Source organism: Pseudopipra pipra, chromosome 15 (assembly GCF_036250125.1).
Source record: "Pseudopipra pipra isolate bDixPip1 chromosome 15, bDixPip1.hap1, whole genome shotgun sequence".
NCBI lineage: Eukaryota > Metazoa > Chordata > Aves > Passeriformes > Pipridae > Pseudopipra > Pseudopipra pipra.
This window is the reverse complement of record NC_087563.1, coordinates 8,928,409-8,946,954: the sequence shown is the minus strand read 5'-3', so window position 1 is coordinate 8,946,954 and position 18,546 is coordinate 8,928,409. Positions and strand designations below refer to the sequence as shown.

Sequence of the window (18,546 nt, the reverse complement as noted above, 5' to 3'; positions counted from 1 at the left end):
AGCCTTCCTGCCCCTGCGGCAGAGACGCAGCAACCTGCTTTTGGCTCCTGCCAGGCTGCTCTGGGGTGCAGGTGGTGTGGATGGGGCAGGGTAAGGGGGTGTCTTTGGCATGTGTGTCAAGTTTCTGGCCAGACTTTCAGGACAGAAGGGGAAGGCAGCTATTCTACAGGGAATAACCAAATCAAGGAGAGAAAAGAGGGATTCGTGGTGTTGGTGTGGTGCCTGTATGGATCAGGAAAACCTTGGTCCTCCCTATCTGTCCAGGCTGTGGCCAGAGACTTGGTACTTGGGGCAGACTGTGCCTTTGGAGACAGTTTTGCTGACATTTCCCTCAGCTCTTGACCATGAACCAAGCAGTAGAGCAGCTTCCAGGTATGTGGGCATACAGGGAGAACCACAGCCATCATTTGGTGGCAGATGCTGAGGCATGAAGCTGGATGATCCCCAGCTTGGAGCCTCTTACCAGTGAGCAAAACCATTCCTTCATACACCCAGGTGCTACTTGAGAGAACTTGCACTGTTGCCCCACCATCTGGCCCAGCTGCCACCTTGGGAGTGGAGTGAGCTGGACCTGATCCTTTCCTTCTGGAACAGGAGGTGCCTGGCAGAGCTGCTCTGGTGAGCTGGCCAGGGAGAGCTGAGGAACTGAGTGGGGCTGTTCTCCCTTCCCCTGCTTTTGAAAAAAGAAAAGTCACTGCCTGCACGGTGAGTTATGTGGTGATGGCTCCTTGTGATGGGCTACATATAAAATCCCTTTCATCCCTGAGGATGCTACTCGTTGAAAGCTTTTATGGCATCTTAAAAATAGCCACGGAGGGGGAGAGAATGAGAAGATGGATAGGTAGGTGGATCCCTAATAAGGAGAGAAGAGGAAACAGCTAGAGAGGGAATGGAAAGACTTTAGTGAACGGCATGTGAGTGATTATTGAGGGAGGGGGTGGTGTGGTCATACCGAGCCGCTGAGCTGCGTGCCCAGCGGGAGCAGGAAACCCTATAAAAAACCTGGCTGTGAGATATGTGCCTTGCACGTGCTGGGGAGAGGGATGGGGTGAGCATCAGCTTGGGCTGTCTCTCCTGCAGGCACTCACTACATTCTACAAGTAGCTGTTAAAAATAATCCGTGACTCTTGAATGGCTGGCCAGGGCTGGCTGCAGCTGCTGCTCCTGCGTGATTCCCCAAACAGCTCCAGGCTCATCTGTGCTCCTTTCTTGCCTCGAGGCTCAGGCCGAGCGCCTTGCCTGGGAGCTGATGGATGAGGTCGGTCCTGGCCCTGGATTTCCCTGCAGTGGCCTTTCCCACCTGGGCTGTGCTCCAGGAAAGATGCTGAGAGCTGCCTCTCTGCTCTGTCTCCTGGCTTTCTGCTGCCTGACAGCTTGCAGGGCCCAGAGGTGAGATCTGATGGTGGTGGGACTGGGGCTGGAGCTCAGTGAGGGCACAGCTCCCCAGTGCCTGGCTGGAGCAACAGTCCCAGAGCTGCTGGCAGGAGTCCCCTGGAGTGGAACAGCCCAGCTCTGCTGTGCGTCACTGCCAGCACAGCGTCTCCCAGGTCCTGGGAAGTGGCTCCAGGCCCTTTGCTGTGCTTGTGGCAGCTCTCCCCATCACTCAGGGAAGATTACACAGAGTGTCTCCAAGAAATGCTAATTGTTTTGGCTTGCAGTTGGTACAGCAAAGCCACTGGGCACTCAGAGCTCTTAGTCAGCTTAGAGATCTGCCAGATCCTTCCTCCCCTTCCCCTGGAGAGCTGGTGGAGGTCTGAGGTGGCCCTTGCTGATCCCCACATCCCTGGGCCCCTTCTTGTCCCCTGGCTGGCCCAGACCTGTGTCCGAATATCCAGTGGCACAAGGCACTGTGAACTCTCTTCAGGATGCTGCAGCCTCAGGATGAAACACCCCAAGCTCAGCCTTTTGCAGGCACAGTGTGAAGTCAAATGCACCCCTTGTGCTGCAGGAAAGGTATCTGGAGAGATAACAAGAGCTTCCCATCCTAGGGGATGAGGATGGAGCTTGTCCTGTGGCAGGAGCCATCAGCACTGCTCCATCTGTCCTCCTGGACCCCTGGAGTGCTGCTGCCCACCCCTGTTCTGCCACTGGCAATAAAAGAGCCCTGTGCAAATGGACTCATTGGTGGAGGCTCCTGGGAAGCATTCCTTGGCTTTGCCACTGCTTGAACTCCGGGGGAAAAATGCTACTAACAAGACTCCTCTGTCAGACTCGCCAGTCTGTCATATCCAGGCTGTCTCCCTCTTGCTTTCTTGTCTTTTTTATTTTTTCCCCTTCCTCATCAGCTAGGCAAGAACCCAGGGAAGTAGAGGCTGGGTTGGGTTGGCCCTGCCTGGCTCCAGTCTGGGCAATGGTGAAGCTGGAGATTGCTTCACCATCAGGTGTGCTGCCTGATCCTTGCACTGGCCTCTTGCAAATGGTGGATCAGCATGCTCCTGTGTGTGCTCATCTCGCTGTGTTTCTCAAGCCCACAGCTTTTTTAACACTATGGCATGGGAGCTGAAGTCCAAGTCCAGCCCCCCTCTGTGGATGCTGAGGTGTCTTCCTATCTCCTTTGCCAAACCCTGGGGCAGCCTCCTCCTTGGGAAGGGTACAAAGGTGTCTCTTGCCCTGGTTGACTTCTGTGGACTCTGAGGAGCTTTTCACCTGGTCTGAAATAACTTCTAGGGGAGCAGTGGGTGGTTTTGAACCAGCAGCACAGACCTTGCTGGCGAGTGCCTGTCACCCTCCCCACCATGAGTGCTGTGCCCAGCTCTGGAGTCCTCAGCACAGGGAAGACCTAGTGCAATGAGTCCAGAGGAGGCCACCAAGATGATTAGAGGGATGAAACAACTGTGCTGTGAGGAAAGGATAGAGAATTGAGGTTATTCAGCCTGGAAAAGAGAAGCTTTGGGGAGACCTAATTGTGGCCTTCCAGTACCTGTAGGACCCTTCAGGAAAGATGGAGAGAGACTACTTACAAAGGCCTGGAGTGACAGGACAAGGGGGAATGGTTTCAAACTGACAGAGACTAGGTTTAAGTTAGATATCAGGAAGAAATTCTTGGCTGTGAGGGTGGTGAGGCCCTGGCACAGGTTGCCCAGAGAAGCTGTGGCTGTCCCATCCCTGGAAGCGTTCAAGGCCAGGTTGGATGGGGCTTGAAGCAACCTGGTCTAGTGGAAGGTCTTCCCCATGGCTTGGAGCAACCTGGTCTAGTGGAAGGTCTTCTCCATGTCAGGGAGATTGGAATGAGATGATCTTTAAGGTCCCTTTCAACCCAAACCATTCTATGTCTACCCCTGGTCCCTGCTCCCACCTCGCCTGCCCTTTACTGGGCTGCTGAGAGCATCCTGCAGGTCTCCAGAGTGAGGGGACTGGCCAGGAGAGGAAACTTGCAGCTGTCCCAGCCCTCACTGCCCGCTTGGCTGGTCAGGTGGCATAAAGGGTCCAGTTTGGGAAATAATTCTGTTCCTTGGCAGGCAGGTTTTGGCTCATTTAACCAAAAGCGTGCACAACAAAGCACGTGTTCATTTTCCCCTGTTGAAAAGAGACTTGTTCCCTGGAAAGTGCCAGCTCTGCTGGGCCCATTGATTGCCTGTTAATTGTCGCTAATGAGGAGCTGGGAGAAGTGGCTTCCAGAGGCTGTTGGGGACAGACTGTCGCTTCGGCTTGGGAGGGACATCTCAGCAGGGAAGGGAGCCGTGACCTCGGTGTGGGTGAGTTGAGCTGCATGAATGGGTTTGTTAACGAGGAATGCTCCAATTCCTGTGCCTACAGCACGGGAGGACAGCGCTTAGCCCTGACTCCGGAACGGAGAGTGTGGAGGGTTAAGAGGATCTCTGGTGCTTACTGTACACAGATGGATTTATTTATGCTTGTAGAGCAGGGAGGTGGGATGGGGAAGGCTAAACCCACCCTGTCCAGGAGGGAGGGTTAAATCTCTGGTCCGTGTCGGGGGCAAAGGGCTGCTGGGCAGCCGGACCTGATGCCAGGGCTTGGCCGCTTGCCTCCGGCCTGACGGCTGAAGGCTGGTTTTTCCCCCAGCCCTGATGAAAGGCACCAAAGGCTTTTAGCAGGAGACAGCCGTGTCTGCCTGCCTGACGCTTCCCGCGCTGGCAGCCCCCCCTCCTTTTGAAGTCGGGTTTCTGAGCGTGTGCAGGAGCCAAGGAGAGCACGAGTGCGGGAAGGAGGAGGGGAGAGGATTACGTGTGCCAAACCCCTTGCGCGCTCATGGGAGTTTATTGTTCTGGGTGTACCTTGTCCTGCCACATCCCCCACTGCCCCCAGACTGGTTTTTCCTTGCCCAGCACCAAGACCTGACTGGCATCTCTTGGCCCTGTTGCTACTCAACCCCATGTCCCACCAGCTGAGGCTCAGAATGTGGCTGAGGGGGATATCAAGCCCTCTTGGGAGTGTCACTCTGGTGCAGAGGTGTGCTTTTACCTGTGGAGACATCCCCATGCCACAGCAGGGATAGGGCCTCCTCTCCCACAGCAGCAGCTTTCTGGGTGCCCATCACCTGCACCAGCAGCTCCTGTGGCATCTGTGTCAATCACTTCAGTGGTTCCTCTCATTTTCCCATCGCTAAAATGGTTGAGCTGGTTTACCCAGTGCTTTTCCTGAGAGTTTTCTCAGTCTTTCTCCTATTCCTGCCAGGTTTCCATGTACAGCAAACCCCACTGACCACTTCCTGCTCCCTGGGTACCCACTCTTGTCCCCATGACTGGTGGGCTGAGGCACCACCTCAGCAGTTGCTCTCTGCCTGCAAGTGGCTGTGTTTACCATTCAGGGCAGCTCAGCAGAGGGGGAGCTTCCCTCTGGGATTTGTTATTTCATTAGAATAAACAGCCAAGTGGGATGTTATTTTCCATTCCAGCTGAGAGAGGTTGTAGTTGCTGCTTTTGGACCCAAACCTTGATGTCTGCTTTTTAATTTTCTGCTTTTGAAGTGGGGCAGAGAAAGGAGAGTGGAGCATGTGGATGCAGCTCGTGTTCTTGCAGCACAAGGGCCAATGTCTTTGTGGTTGCACCCCTGCCTCCTACTCTGACCTTGGGTTAGGGGGTCAGGTGAGTCCCAAGCCATGCAATTAAGTGTCCTGTACTTCGCCCTCCAGCACCTCCAGGCTCCTTTCACAACCAGCCATGGAGATGGCCCACTGTTGTAGGCTTGGAACTGGCTATTACTCTGAAGGGTCTTGGTATTCTGACACCTAAAATGCCTTCTTGGGGGCTCAGGAGATGCAGGCAGCCCTGCTCCAGTTGGAAGGTAGCAGGACAAAGAGCTGGCACAGCTGGGCTGAGAAATGTGCCTGGACCTTAAAACCAGGACAGAGTGGGAGAGCCCTGAACTAGCATGATGTATGTGGTGTGCTGTGGCCCAAAAGCTGAGCCAATCTATCTGTGCTGATGGAAGAAGAAAGGTGCTGAATAACCTGGCCCTGGCATCCACCCATCCATCACCTTAAGAATCTCTTCAGTTTGAGGCTTGAGAGTTGCCTCAGGGTGTGGAAGGGCTCCTGACAGCCTCCTGGGTCTCTAGCAGGTGCCACCTCCTGCACTGTAGCAGGACATCCACAGCACAGCCTCAGAACTGGGAACTGGCAGGGGGACATGCCATGTCCTGGAGGAATCCTTTGCTGGGACAGTGGGGCCAACAGAAAATGTCTGAGTGGTGCACTCAGTGCACCTGGGTCACTTGGCTGGAGGTCACCCCAAGGTGAGCAGCCTGAAGGCATGTCTCCATCTTCCACAACAGTTGTTTTCCCACCCTGTCACTCCCTCCTGCCCCAGCCTTTGCTCCATGACTTTAGACTATTTACCTTTCTTCCTTTTTTTTTCCCCTCCACCCCACCTTCCTTTTCTCTTCCCTTTCTCTGTTTCTCTGCTGTCAGCTTTGTTCGCCTGGCTGTGTACTGTGGTTGCCATGGTGACTGCCAGAGCATCTCTGCATCCCAGAGCAGTGGTCCTGCGCTAGCCCTGGCCATGGGGAGTGGCAAGACACCTTCCCACCCCTCAGAGGGGCTGTCTTGCAGCCTCCTTCCTGGGATGGAGGTCCTTGGGGACATCCCTGTGACATGTCCTTATGGAGAGGAAAGCATAGGGCATAGGGTGGCCCTCAGCAGCTCAGAATGGGGCTGTGCAGCACCTTGTGCAGGGGTTTGGGGAGGAACTAGCAGGGCTGGCTCCATGGCACAGCTTTATTAGCCTCTTTCTGCCAGGGATGTTTCAATAAAATGAGTGATAAATATTTTTTAATGAACAAACACTACTTAAGGAAAATAGAGGAGCTGCTGCAGCACAGAGAGTCCCTTTGGGTTGAACAGGGCACTACCACCTCCAGCAGTGAGTTTAAAACTGTAGGAATCATAGAATCACAGAATGGATTGGGTTGGAAGGGACCTTAAAGATCATTTCATTCCAATCCCCTGCCATGGGCAGGGACACCTTCCACTAGACCAGGTTGCTCTAAGCTCTGTCCAACCTGGCCTTGGACACTTCCAGGGATGGGGCAGCCTCAGCTTCTCTGGGCAACCTGTGCCAGGGCCTCACCGCCCTCACAGCCAAGAATTTCTTCCCAATACCCAATCTAAACCTACTCTCTTTCAGTTTGAAGCCATCCCTCTTGTCCTGTCACTATGTGCTCATGTAAACAATCTCTCTCCAAATACAAATACAAAACTGTATGTTGTTGTATGATATGTACATGTTTCCTTTTGGGAATAAGCTTCCTCTTCCATCCTAGGAGCTGTGCTGTTTCTTCTCTTGAGATCCTCACCTGTCATCATGCAAGTGACTGTGGTGACTTGGCTGGGCTCAGGCCCCTGGGATGAAAACCTCCCTCTGCCTTTGGGCAAAGTCTGGATCCTGGATCTTGTCTTTGCCCATGACATGTAGAGGACTAAGGCTATATCCCCTGCCCATGGTCTGGTGTGGGAAGACACCAGTGGAGCTGTGGTTTGGAGGCAGAGTGCAGCTTGTGGCCTTCTGGTGCCAGTTTGCAGATGACAATGTATCTTTTCAGTATTTGTCAGAATTTCTGTGTCCCTTTCATGAGATAATTAGGATGACGTGTTATTAGCTGATTACTGGGGAAACATACATTTACTGAGGATTTATTCTGGAAACAACATTAATCTCCTGTATAGCTGCTAAACCCCCATAAATAATCTGATTTTGATAATCAATTGCTATTGCAACCCCCACTATAAATCTCAATTAAATGCACATTTAATTCACATAAACTTGCCAAATTTGCTTGTTCATTTCTGTCCTGCTGTTTGCCTCAGGCAGATGTCTGTGTATGTGCAAGCTCAAGTCTGTTTATCAGACAGCCTGAAACCAGAATATGGTTTGCCAAGGCAGAGCAGTTACAGGAACAGCGACGTTCCCGTCCTGTGGTCCCACGTGGACAACCCGGCACATCGTGGCTTCCTGCTGCCAGTGCTGCTCAGACACAAGTGCTTCAGAAACAGTGCAGTGCCTGGCCATTCCCAGCCCTTGTCTTTGTGCTGGGAGTGGCAATGAGGGCAGCAGGAGGCTGTGCCTCAGGATGCTCCAGAGGAACAGGGCTGTGGGTGTGCAAAGAGGAGAGAAGCAGATGCCAAAAACCCATGTGGGGGCTTTTAACAGTGTGTGCCTGGGATTGAAACCGAGGTTGTCTTGGGCTTGGTTGAGTCTTGACCACCCCTGGGCCAGCTGCCCTGACTTTCCAAGCCTTAGTGTTAGTGGAAGGGGAAAGGGAAGGTGGAGACATGCTGCAGAGAGGATGTGGCTGGCCCTAGACCAGTGGGATATGGTGCTACCAGCTTCCTTCAGAGCTGGAGGGAGATTCCAGACATCAGCTGGGCTTTGTTTGTTTTTGGGGCCACACTGATTTATCTTCTTGTTTTTGCAATTAGTATGTACCTAGGGCACTCCAGGGAGGGCAGAGAGAGCTGGATCAGTGTGGCAGAGCTCTGGTGATGTGGGTCCCTGCTGGAGAGCTGGTGGGAGCATGGAAAACCTCCCACTACCTTTCATGGAATGGGGTTTTGGTCCTCACCTGTGCTGCTAGGGTGCTGGCCCTCACAGCTGCCAAGGCTGATGCTGTTTGGAATACAGCACTCCCATCCCTGCTGCCTGTGCTGGGGAGCTGGGAGTGTCAGTTTGGGCTGTGATGATCCTGGTGATGGGGACTGCACTAGGGGAGCCATAAAAGAAACGATGAAGCTGTTCAAATTGCTGGGAAGACATCTACTAAGATCTCCCCCTGAGCCTGGCTGGAGCCCAGCCGCTAATTATGGTGGTAGGGGAAATACACAAACATACAGATGGCAAGAAGAACAAAAACTGCTGTCTTTTAATAGCGAGAGCTTTTGTTTCCGGCCAACTGAAACCCACACATGGCAGAAGCTAAACATTAATGGCTTTGGGTGAGATCAGCCTCTGCGGGAGCTCTTGCAGAGCTCAGGAGGGATCTGCCCCTTCCAGGGTAGCAGGATGGACCCGAGCCTGCAGCAGCTGCCAGTGGAGGAATGGGGATGCCTGTCTGCAGTGGTGGCTGGCTGTGCACACCTGTGTGTGCTAGAGACAGGCACTGGCGGGGCTGGCAGGTACAGGCTGCCAGGAGCCCCACACTGGCTCTGCACTGAGGTGGGCCGTAACTACTCCAGTCTTCTCTGTCCCAGGGACTGCTTAGTGCATCCCTGCATGGCGGGGAGGGAGTTTCCTCCCTCTGAACCCACCTTTTACCTCTGGTAGATGGGTTGGGGCAGTGGCTCTCAGAGAGGCCTTGGATGGTGCTGCTGCAAGGAGAGTATCCCCTCTGAGGTACCCTTCTGTTGGCCCTCACAGTGTGTGCTTTTCAGAGGTTGTAGAAGATTCTCTGTCCCACGGGGTTTTACCGCAACCACCAGCACTAAGGATGGGGTAGGTGAGATGGACATTGGGCAGCAAGGGGCTGGGGATGTGATGTTTTCTAGTACTGTCCTGAGTGTCAGCATCTCTGTCTGATGCCTTGTGCTGTCCTGCAGTGTTTGTGGTGCCTGAAACACCACAAGGACTGCCAAAGGAGGTGGTGGAGTCACCATCCCCGGAGGTATTAAAGAAACGACTGAACATGGCACTCAGTGTTCTGGTCTAGTTGACAAGGTGATGATTGGTCAAAGGTTGGACTCTGATGTTCTTGGAGGTCTTTTCCAACCTAAGTGATTCTGTGAAACTTATTGGTGGCCGTTGGGCTCTCCCTGGCACAGGGCTGTCCCCCACTGCACTCCACCACCAGCAGAGCCCTGGTGCCTGCTGTGTTCCCCTCTCTGCCACCCATATGCATGGCCAGGTGTCTCAAATAAGCTCCATGGGGGGTGAACACAATCTTTTTATGACCACTTAAAGGCTCCATTTGCTACCTTTAACATAATTAGAGTGGGGATCACAATAGATTAAGGAAAGCAGTAAACACACTCTGTGCCGCAGGGACTCCCCAGGGGCAGTGCTGAGCTCTACCCTGGAAGGGGTTTGCACGGTTTTTGTGGGATGCTCTGTATTAGTGCACTGCAGGAGTATGTTTGCAAACCCCATGGTTTGCAGGGGGTTTGATGGTTCAGCAGGGCTCCAGGGGGATGTGAAAGTGCCCTTCCTGCTCCAGCCCTGGGCAGTGTTGCTCCTGCTACCAGGAGCACAGCTGAAAGAGATCCCAGTTGTTTTAGAAATCACCTTCCCAGGGTATAAGAGTTGATAGAGGAATTTGGAGCCTGCTAGGGAAGCTCCTGATGGTGTTTTACCACCAGCCCTGAGCTGTAATTCATCCTCTGGAATGGGACTGGCTTGGGGGCGGCTGGTCTGGAGCCTCCCATCCCTCTGAGCACGTGCTGATGGCATTGAAATTGCACTGTAATATATATCCCTTCCATGCATCCTATTTATGGGGAGATTGTCCCCTCTGTGACGCCAGGGCTCGCTTTGCCAGCTGTCACCCCCAGTCCAAATTCCCATTTCATTGCATTAATATCTATGCAGTGTCTCTGGATGGAGATCTGATTTCAGTTCACTCCCTGGAGTAGAAAGGGTTAAAAATAGCAAATCCAACACCCCTCATTCCCTGGCTATGACGCAGTCTCCCAGGTTGGAGTTACAATGCCAGCATGAATATGGTTTAAAATAAAACAAGTGAGTGTTCTGCACTCTGTAGAATAGGAGAAACAAGCTCCAGCCTGGAGAAATGACATGGAGAAGCCTCTGCTCTTCTAACCTGTGCTTGCAAAAGGCATGAATTTTTCTCCCTTGCAGTGCTTGTGTTGGCCAGATAAATGATGCTGCACACAGAGCGATTAGTGGAGTAATGCAGGAGGTTCTCAGCCCATCAGGGAATCAACCGATCTCAGAAGAAACCAGTAAGAAATGAGCTCAGTGCATTATGGTTTGGGGCTGTCTTTCCAGAGCATCACGTGCAGACCACTTTGCCAAGTATCGGCTGGACATTAAACTCAACAATCAGGGCAGGGATGTGCTGGACTCAGCAGCACTGAGGCCCCTTGGAAGTACCAGGGTGCAGGCACAGACTGACCGGGTGGATCCTCTCCCAAAAGTGGTACCAGACTATGTAAGCAACAGTCTGCTGCAAGGTGGCGGGTTGCCAGCCTGGCTCTGTCTCATCGAATGGGGCTGTCTCTCTGATCTGGCATAGAAAATCCTAAATCCCCACATTTTTCACTCTCAGACGCTGCCCTAGTTTAAAAATGTCAGCTCCTGGCTTTCTTTGTAATATTTTAAATATAGCATCCTTTATGTTTTTGATGTATGCACCATATGTTTTGGAAACTGCAACAAAATCCACTGGGCTCATGGGTGGAGGTTAAAGGGAAAAAGCATTTCCATACGGGAAGCTGCAAATACAAAACACAGCAGCAAACAGAAAATCCCTCCACGCATCAGCCAGAAATAAGCTCCTTTCTGTCCCGGCTGTCTCCGGCGCGTTCGTGTGCGTGCGAGGAACGAGCCTGAATGTTTCCATTGTGTCGGCTCCTGTCCTGGACACCCTGGCACTGACTCCACAGCCCCCTCCAAGGCCCGGCAGGGGATGCCACCGTGTCGGAGACCATCTGACAGCTCCTTTGCCCTTTCCCTTTGCTGCTTTCTGTTTGGGGTTTTTTGGGTGTTTCTTTTTCAGCTGGGATGAGTCCCTCCTGCTAAAGCTCGCCCAGGCTACTGCCTCTCTGACTGGTGGCAGTGGGTGGGCTTTGGCAGCGAGGGGAGAGTCCCCTGGGCTCCCAGCACTCCCACACAGCCCGGACTGTCTCCCAGCACTAAACACAGACTCTATTTAGCAGGAAATCTGGCCTCAGAAAAACGATGAGCTCAGGATTTTCATCTTTTGGCCACGACCTCAAGTTTAGACTCTTCTGCTACACACATCTGGCACCCCTCAACACTAGGACTCAAGAGTATCCCTTGCATGGACCCCCCAAACCTGTCCAGCCCAGTTAGAGCCGAAAATAGCATTGTGTGGGCTGGGGCTGGGTCCAGCCCACAGTCAAGGTCGCTCCTCCTGTGTTCTCATAGGCTGAGGCTGCTGGGTGAGCTGTTTGGCTGTGGCTCACCCACTTGTCACGCCTCATGAATAAAATCCGGGGGAGGAGATGGGCTTTGGCCGGTGCCTGGCTGCCAAGTGAGCTGTCTCCCTCGAGACCACCCTGCCAGGTCCTCTCCCTAGGTGGGCAGGAGAGAAGCTGGGGTGGCCAAGGGCAGCAGTAGAACTGCTGGGACTCATGGGTGGCCCAGAGTTCCTCCTGGGAGTGGCAGCTCAAGTTTGGTCCCACGCTCAGAGGATGGGTGGGATACAGTGGCTGTGTGTACTGAGGCAGGGGGATGTCAAAAAATCATGGAATGATTTGGGTTGGAAGGGACCTTAAAAATCATCTAGTTCCAACTCCCTGCCATGGGCAGGGACACCTTCCACTAGACCAGGTTGCTCAAAACCCTGTCCAACCTGGCCACTGGGTGACCTCAGTGGAGGAGGGGACATGGGGAAGCCTTTCATATTTGCTCTTGCTCTGCAGCACTGAAGATTTGGGGCTGGGACTGTGTCACCCCACTGGACATATGTGTCCTGGGTATGGCAGGGTCCATCAGCATGGACAGAGGGAAGCTGCTACCTAGGGCTTGGCTGTACACTGCAGTGTGGTGTCCTCCAGAGTGTGTCCTCAGGTGGTCCTGCTCCACCTGGAATTCACAGAGGGCTGCCAAGTGCAGCCATTCGTCTCTGTGACTGCTCAGGTGGATTTGTGCTCATCCAGATCCCTCTCCTAGGGTGGGATATCTCTATTCCCACCTCAGCCCTGCTTTGAGACATAGGCAGAGCTGAAGCCCATGGATGTGCAACGTGCCTGTGTACATCATCTGCCTCACACCCCCTCGCTTGTACACTGTTTGTTGCATCTATAACAGCTCAGGCAAGACTTTTTAAGCTGAACCAGATGTAAGGATGAAATCCTATCTTCAGCCTCTCAGCAGGGTTTTCTCCTCACCCGCCTCAAATAAACCTTTTTGCAGCCCAAAATGCTGAGCTCAGAGAGTGCTGCACATCTGCTGGGCAGCAGCAGCCAGTAGGAGCAGTGGCAAATGCTGGCAGTGGGAGCAGCCCTGGCACAGTGCCCAGCTGCACATGGCAGGCTTGGGATACCTCTGGCTGCAGGTTGGGGTTGGGATGTTCCAGGGGGATGCGTGTGGGGGCGAGAGGGCAGGAGTGTGTTTTTGGGCTCTCGCTGTGTTCCTGGCCATGTCGTCCTTGGCTCTGTGTGTAAAAGGCTGGGTTTTGTGCAGTGCCACAGGAGCCCAGTCTGTCCTCTCCTGGCAGGTGCTGTGAGGGCTCTGGACCTGGAGGGCTGTGACCCCCCCCCTGCCCAGTGCAGGGCTGGGATAAACAGCACGTGGCTGGGGGTTCTTGGCAGCTCCCTGCTGGGTCCTGCATCTCTGTGTCACTCTGGGCTTTGCCCCTGCTGCTTATTGTTTCATCAGACTTCCTAATTTGCAGCTGACCCTTTGAATCAAGAGGCAGCCCTTCAAGAGGGACCTGTTCTGGCTTCCTGGGCCCAGATCCAGCATCTCAGCAGCCTCCTGAGTGCTGAGCTGATGTGCTTATGTGCAGGTATCTGCTCAGGGTGTACAAGTGTGTGTGTCTTCCACCATGGTGCAGCATCTCCATCATCTCCTGCTGGGATGAGGGAGAGAGAGAAGAGCTCTGGGCAGTGCATGTGCTGTGGATTTGTCCCCTGGGGACACTGGTTTGCTGTCTGCATCCTCCATCTCTCCTTCAGCTTTCACACACATGCCTCTCACTCCCTCTCCCCCATGGTTTCACTGCTCCATTTTTATTGAAAGCAAAGCAAATGGACAGCTGCCTGTGCTCTTGGGTGGCTCTGCACAGCTCCCCAGCTTGTGCTGTGCAGCCTGGTGTGCCACCATGGTGTCCACTCCCCAGCCTCTCCACCGAGGCAGCTCCCCCATCACTGGGCTATTCTGGGACTCCTCTGTGAGCCTGACCTTGTGTCAGAGCAGGATGTGAGCGGCAGGGCTGGGACCAGCTCAAGTCCTAAAGCAGAAATTTCAAGAGGAAGAAGGAGAGTGGCCTCCTGAGTTGCAGAGGTGCAGAGCATCCTTGTTCCAGCCTGGGAAAGTGGCACAGGGGGCTGGTCTCAGCTGTCCTGCTGGAGACACACTGGGGCAGGACCTGGCACCAGCCCTCTGGCACCTGAGGTCTGTCATGCCATCCCCTTCTGTTTGGCATAGCTCTCTGCTCTGGGCTCACTGTGGCTCCTGCCCTGGGCAGCCATGCATTTCAGCAATTATTAATTAAAATGCAATCTATCCTTTCTCTTCCTCTCCCCAAGACACCAAGAACTACTAAAATATTCTCAGGGATAATAGGGAGGGGAATTAAATAGTTGCTCTGAAATTTGAGCTGTGCCTTTTGGAGATTTACTGCTGTTCCTAGAGCCTGTGATTCCCTGTCGAGCACTACATCTCCAGCCCCACACTCAGTGGAAATACCACACCTGCTGGGAAGCCTGGGCTCTCCAGGTAGGATATGCAGGCAGCTGTGGCATGTTCAGTCTATGTACCCTATGGATAGGGTACACGAGGTGCTGGTGGCTCTCTTTTCCACAAGCTTTCAGAGGGGCTGAACCCCTCATCCCTCCGTGGTTGTCTGCAGCACTTGGTGTGTTTGGGATGCAGCCTGGGATCCCAGGAAGACAGGCACTCTGGATGTGTTAGGATATTGTGTTAGGATGAGGATGTGTGTGTCATATAAGGAGTGGCTGAGGGAGCTGGAAGGGCTCATCCTGGAGAAAAGGAGACTGAGAGGAGACTTTTTCACTCTCTACAACCACCTGAATGGAGGTTATAGGCAGGTGGGTGTTGGCCTCTTCTCCCAGGGAACAAGGGATAGGACAAGAGGAAATGGCCTGAAGTTCTGCCAGGGCAGGCTCAGGTTGGACATCAGGAAGAATTTCTTCACAGAAGGGGTTGTCAGGCATTGGAAGGGGCTGCCCAGGAAGGTGGTGGAGTCACCATCCCTGAAGTTGTCCAAGAAACAACTGGACATGGCACTCAGTGCTGTGTCTAGTTGACAATCTGATGACCAGTCACAGGTTGGACTCGATGATCTCAGAGGTCTTTTCCAACATAAAGAATTCTGTAAATATGGAGAGCAGATCTTGTTGCAAGCACTGTGTCAGGAGCAGAGGGAGGAGCAGTCAAGATTTTAGCTGCAGCACTGAGTGCTGTGCCCAGGAGGGTGACCCTGGGAGGAGCAGCCCCAGCCCCTGTCCTGCCTGCAGGGAACACAGCTGGATCACATCCTTCCCCTGCATCACACAGTTCTTTCATGCTTCCTGCAAATGCTGCTGGGGGGACAAACATGTACAAGGTGGGGAGCAACTGGCCCAGCACAGCAGAGCTGAGCATCCCATAGACCCTTCTCGGAGGGGATCAAATGGGAGGAATTGCCTGGTGCTGTCTGTTAGTTGTTGCAAAAAATCCCCAAATCCGAGTTCCATCTTGGCCGAGGGGCAGCTTGGGCCTGGCATGGGAAGTCAGGCAGCAGCCTCCCTTGGGGGTCCCAGTTGCACCCAGTCTGGGGGTCTGTGGAGCCCAGAGCTCTGCTGGAAGGGGCTTCCATGATGCCTGCAGACAGGCCAGTGTGAGCACCAGGCATCCTGGCTGCAATTGCAGTTCAAGGAGATCTCGTTGCCATGACAAGCTGTACAAGTATTATGTGGGAAAAAAAGATCCCAGCAGCACTTGTTGGAGATGGGAGAAAAGCAGCCTGTGTGGAGGGCACATGTCATGCCATGGGGGCCGTGCACTGATGTGGCTGCAAGCACAGGTATTCAAACACACACCTGAACTTCTTATCTTCCAGTGTTATACCTGCAATGCCTCCTCCCTTGCTTCAGCCCCCTCCTGAGCTCTGTGCCCCCGAGCTCCCACACATGGGGTGCACAGCCTCACTCCTGGCCCTTCACCCTCCTCCAGTCTCCATGCAGCCATCCTGACAGGGTCCTTTCAGGAAAGGGAAGGTGTTAGTTGTCCCAGGCAAATAGTGACAGGACAAGAGGAAATGGCCTGAAGCTCTGCCAGGGCTGGTTCAGGTTGGACATCAGGAGGGATTTCTTCACAGAAAGTGTTGTCAGGAATTGGAAGGGGCTGCCCCGGGAGGTGGTGGAGCCACTGTCCCTGGACGTGTTCAGGGAAAGACTGGATGTGGCACTGAGTGCTGTGGTCTAGTTGACAAGGAGGTGATTGGTCATAGGTTGATGATCTTGGAGGTCTTTTCCAACCTAAATGATTCTGTGAAGGTCCCAGGTGATGCCACAGCACTTGCCAGGCAGGGGAGGCTTGTGCCATAAAGCCCTCCACTTCTTCATTTATTTAGTTTCTGTGACTGGTGAGTGACAATTTAGCTTTGAAGGATGGTTCTGCAATAGGAGGTGAATGCTGGTGAAAACCCTGGTGCCTCTGAGCAGACACTGCTGGTGGGATGAGAGCAGGGATAACAAGGGATGCAACCCAGCTCTGGGCACCCTCCCATGGCATGGATCAGTGTGGGGCTGGGGATGCTGTTGAGCCTGTGGCAGGGCACTCACTCTCCTCCTTTGCCTGGTGAGTGGCAAAAGGGCCTCTTTCGTTAGAGGAATGCTCTGGGTGTGAGTGTTGCTGCAGCCCCGTGAGGATGCCATGTGTGGGCTGGTTCCTGTGGTGGCCACTGCCGAGGAGGGTGGTTGGGAATTGTTGGGACACAGTGTGCTTCCTGACTCACCAGCTCTGGGCAGCCCAGGGCGTAGCTGTCAGGCTGGGGAAGCTCGTGAACTCTACACAAGGTTTTCTGTTGTCAGGCTGCTCTGCACTGAGCTTGTCAAATTTCCCTGCAGCTCCAAGAACTAGAAGAGCAACTTTTTCCTCTTTTTGTTGAGAATCTGGAAAAAATCACAGCTGCAGCAGTCAGTACTTTGAGCAAACCAGGCAGATCCCAGGGCCCCTTTCTCAGGACAGGCCATGGTGCTGCTGGAATTGGGACTGGAGGTTCCAGAGGGCTTGCAGGTTCCTGCAGGGGAGGAGGTGAAACCTGCTGCAGCCTCAGTCAGCAGTGGGGTCTTTGGGTTTCCCTGGCACGTTCTAGCCCTGACTGTGCTGCCTGTGCTGGGAAGTAAACATCCTGCAGGCAGGCACAGGCAGCTGCCTGTGGCCAGGTCAGCCTGAGGAGACAATCAGTGCTTCCTCCATGCTCACATTTGGAGGATAATTTCCATGAACGCAGCCAGAAATGAATTCTGCTGTGCAGACAGGGCCCTCACTATTCACTGCTCCATCTTTTTTCCTTTTTCCTTCTATCCTCTTTATTTTTCTCCTTCTCTGTTTCTATCTACCCTTCTCCTTTGTCTCTTCCAACTGTGTTTTTGACCTCCCTCCTCGCTGTTTTTGCAGTGGTAGCAGTGTGGCCCCCTGCAAAGCAGCTCCCACCCTGGTACATTGTCCTGCCATGCCCATGTACAAAGCTTTGGCATCCCTTTGGGCACCTTCCCATGTCACTGGCCAGCCACAGAGTCTGTGCAACAGTGACAGTTGCCTCATCCCAGTTCCAGTTGGACACGAGCTCTGGGGAACGCCCCAGCACTGGTTATTTTGCTTCCAGAGCAGTGCTGGGAGCTTGGGTAGCAGAGCAGAGAAGCTGGTTCTGCTCACTCTGCTGCTCTGCCTGAGCAGCACTGCCCATGTGGTGCAGAGCACAGTGCTGCCAGCTCTTGGGGCCATGCCCACCTCCACATCCCCATCCTTCCCACCCACTGTCCTGACAAGTCAGGGAGTGAGCCTGAGAGCATCCTGAGGTCCAAATCTGAAGTGTGCCCAAGAGTTTGGGGCTAGAGTGGGATCGGAGCAAACATCTGAGCTCCTCAGAAGCCTGTGGCAGGGGTTTTGCCCAGCTGATGGCCCTCCCAGAAGAGGAAGTGGGCCAGCTGTGGCACATGGGATGCAGTGAGGGTACTGTGGGATGGGAATGCAGGGCTGGCACCACTGCCCTGCATCCTTGACCTACCTCTGCAAAGGAAGGACTTGCACAGAGCTTAGCTGCCTTTGTCCCCTGTGATATTCAGCCACACTCATTCAGGTCCTCCCTGCAACACCCAGCTAAAGAGAGTTTCCTCCCTCATATGGTGCTGGTACTGGCCCAGCATCCCCATCCCAGCCTTGTCCTGCTGCTGGCAGCCCTGTGCCCTTGCCTGTGCTGGCATTTGCCTCTCCAGCTCACTGGTGGCGTCCTCGCAGCACCCACAGCTTGTTTGTGTCCTGTGTCATGCCAAGGAAGATGCACAGTGCAGGAGTGACAGCGGTGGAGGGGGGGCAAGGGGACAGTGTGAGGCAGGTGGGAGCAATAATTGGTCATGATCTAATTAGGGAAGCCTAGGGCTGGATTAGGAGCTGCGACACGCTGGAGGTTTTTAGCCATAAGCTGCAGATGGCTTTGCCTGTGAGCCAGGAGAGGAGAGGAGAGGAGAGGCTGGCGTGGACTTGACGGGGGTTTGTAATCCCGCCTGCACGACACTCCGAGCTGACTAACAGAGCTGTTTTCTGATGGCTTGGAAATATCTCAGTGCCTGCTCTGCGTGAGGTCCCCACTGCTCCCAGCCCACGCTCCCTGCACTGCCCCACTCCCTGCCAGTGCCTGTCCCAGCCCACTCCTGTGCCACACACGTGGGAACAGCAATGGGTGCAATGTAAACGTTCAGAGCAGCAGCTGGAGCTGCTCCAGGCTCAAACTATCCCACAGCAGATCCATAGTACCTGTCCTCAACCTGTGCCTTTATTGGAAGAACTTGGCCTGCTTAAAAATGTAAATATTAAGTATGGAGCCATGCGATGCTTCTGGATTTTACTTAAGGGAAGGATCAGAAGAGAAAATATTTTGTGCAAAGGTAAATATATCATTCTCTCCTTGATCAAAATGACTTTTATCTGTGGAAGCTCAATGGGAAGTGTTTGCCTGAGCACTGAGATGGCCATGCAGATGTCACAGCAGGTGTCAGATTCACCA

General features: G+C 53.7%; 1 protein-coding gene across 10 annotated transcripts in view; it reads left to right on the top strand.

Annotated features, from left to right (window-relative positions):
• ABLIM3 (actin binding LIM protein family member 3) overlaps positions 1-18,546 on the top strand; it is a 53,360-nt gene that overhangs the window by 8,584 nt on the left and 26,230 nt on the right. The gene's annotated exons all lie outside the window — the stretch shown is intronic.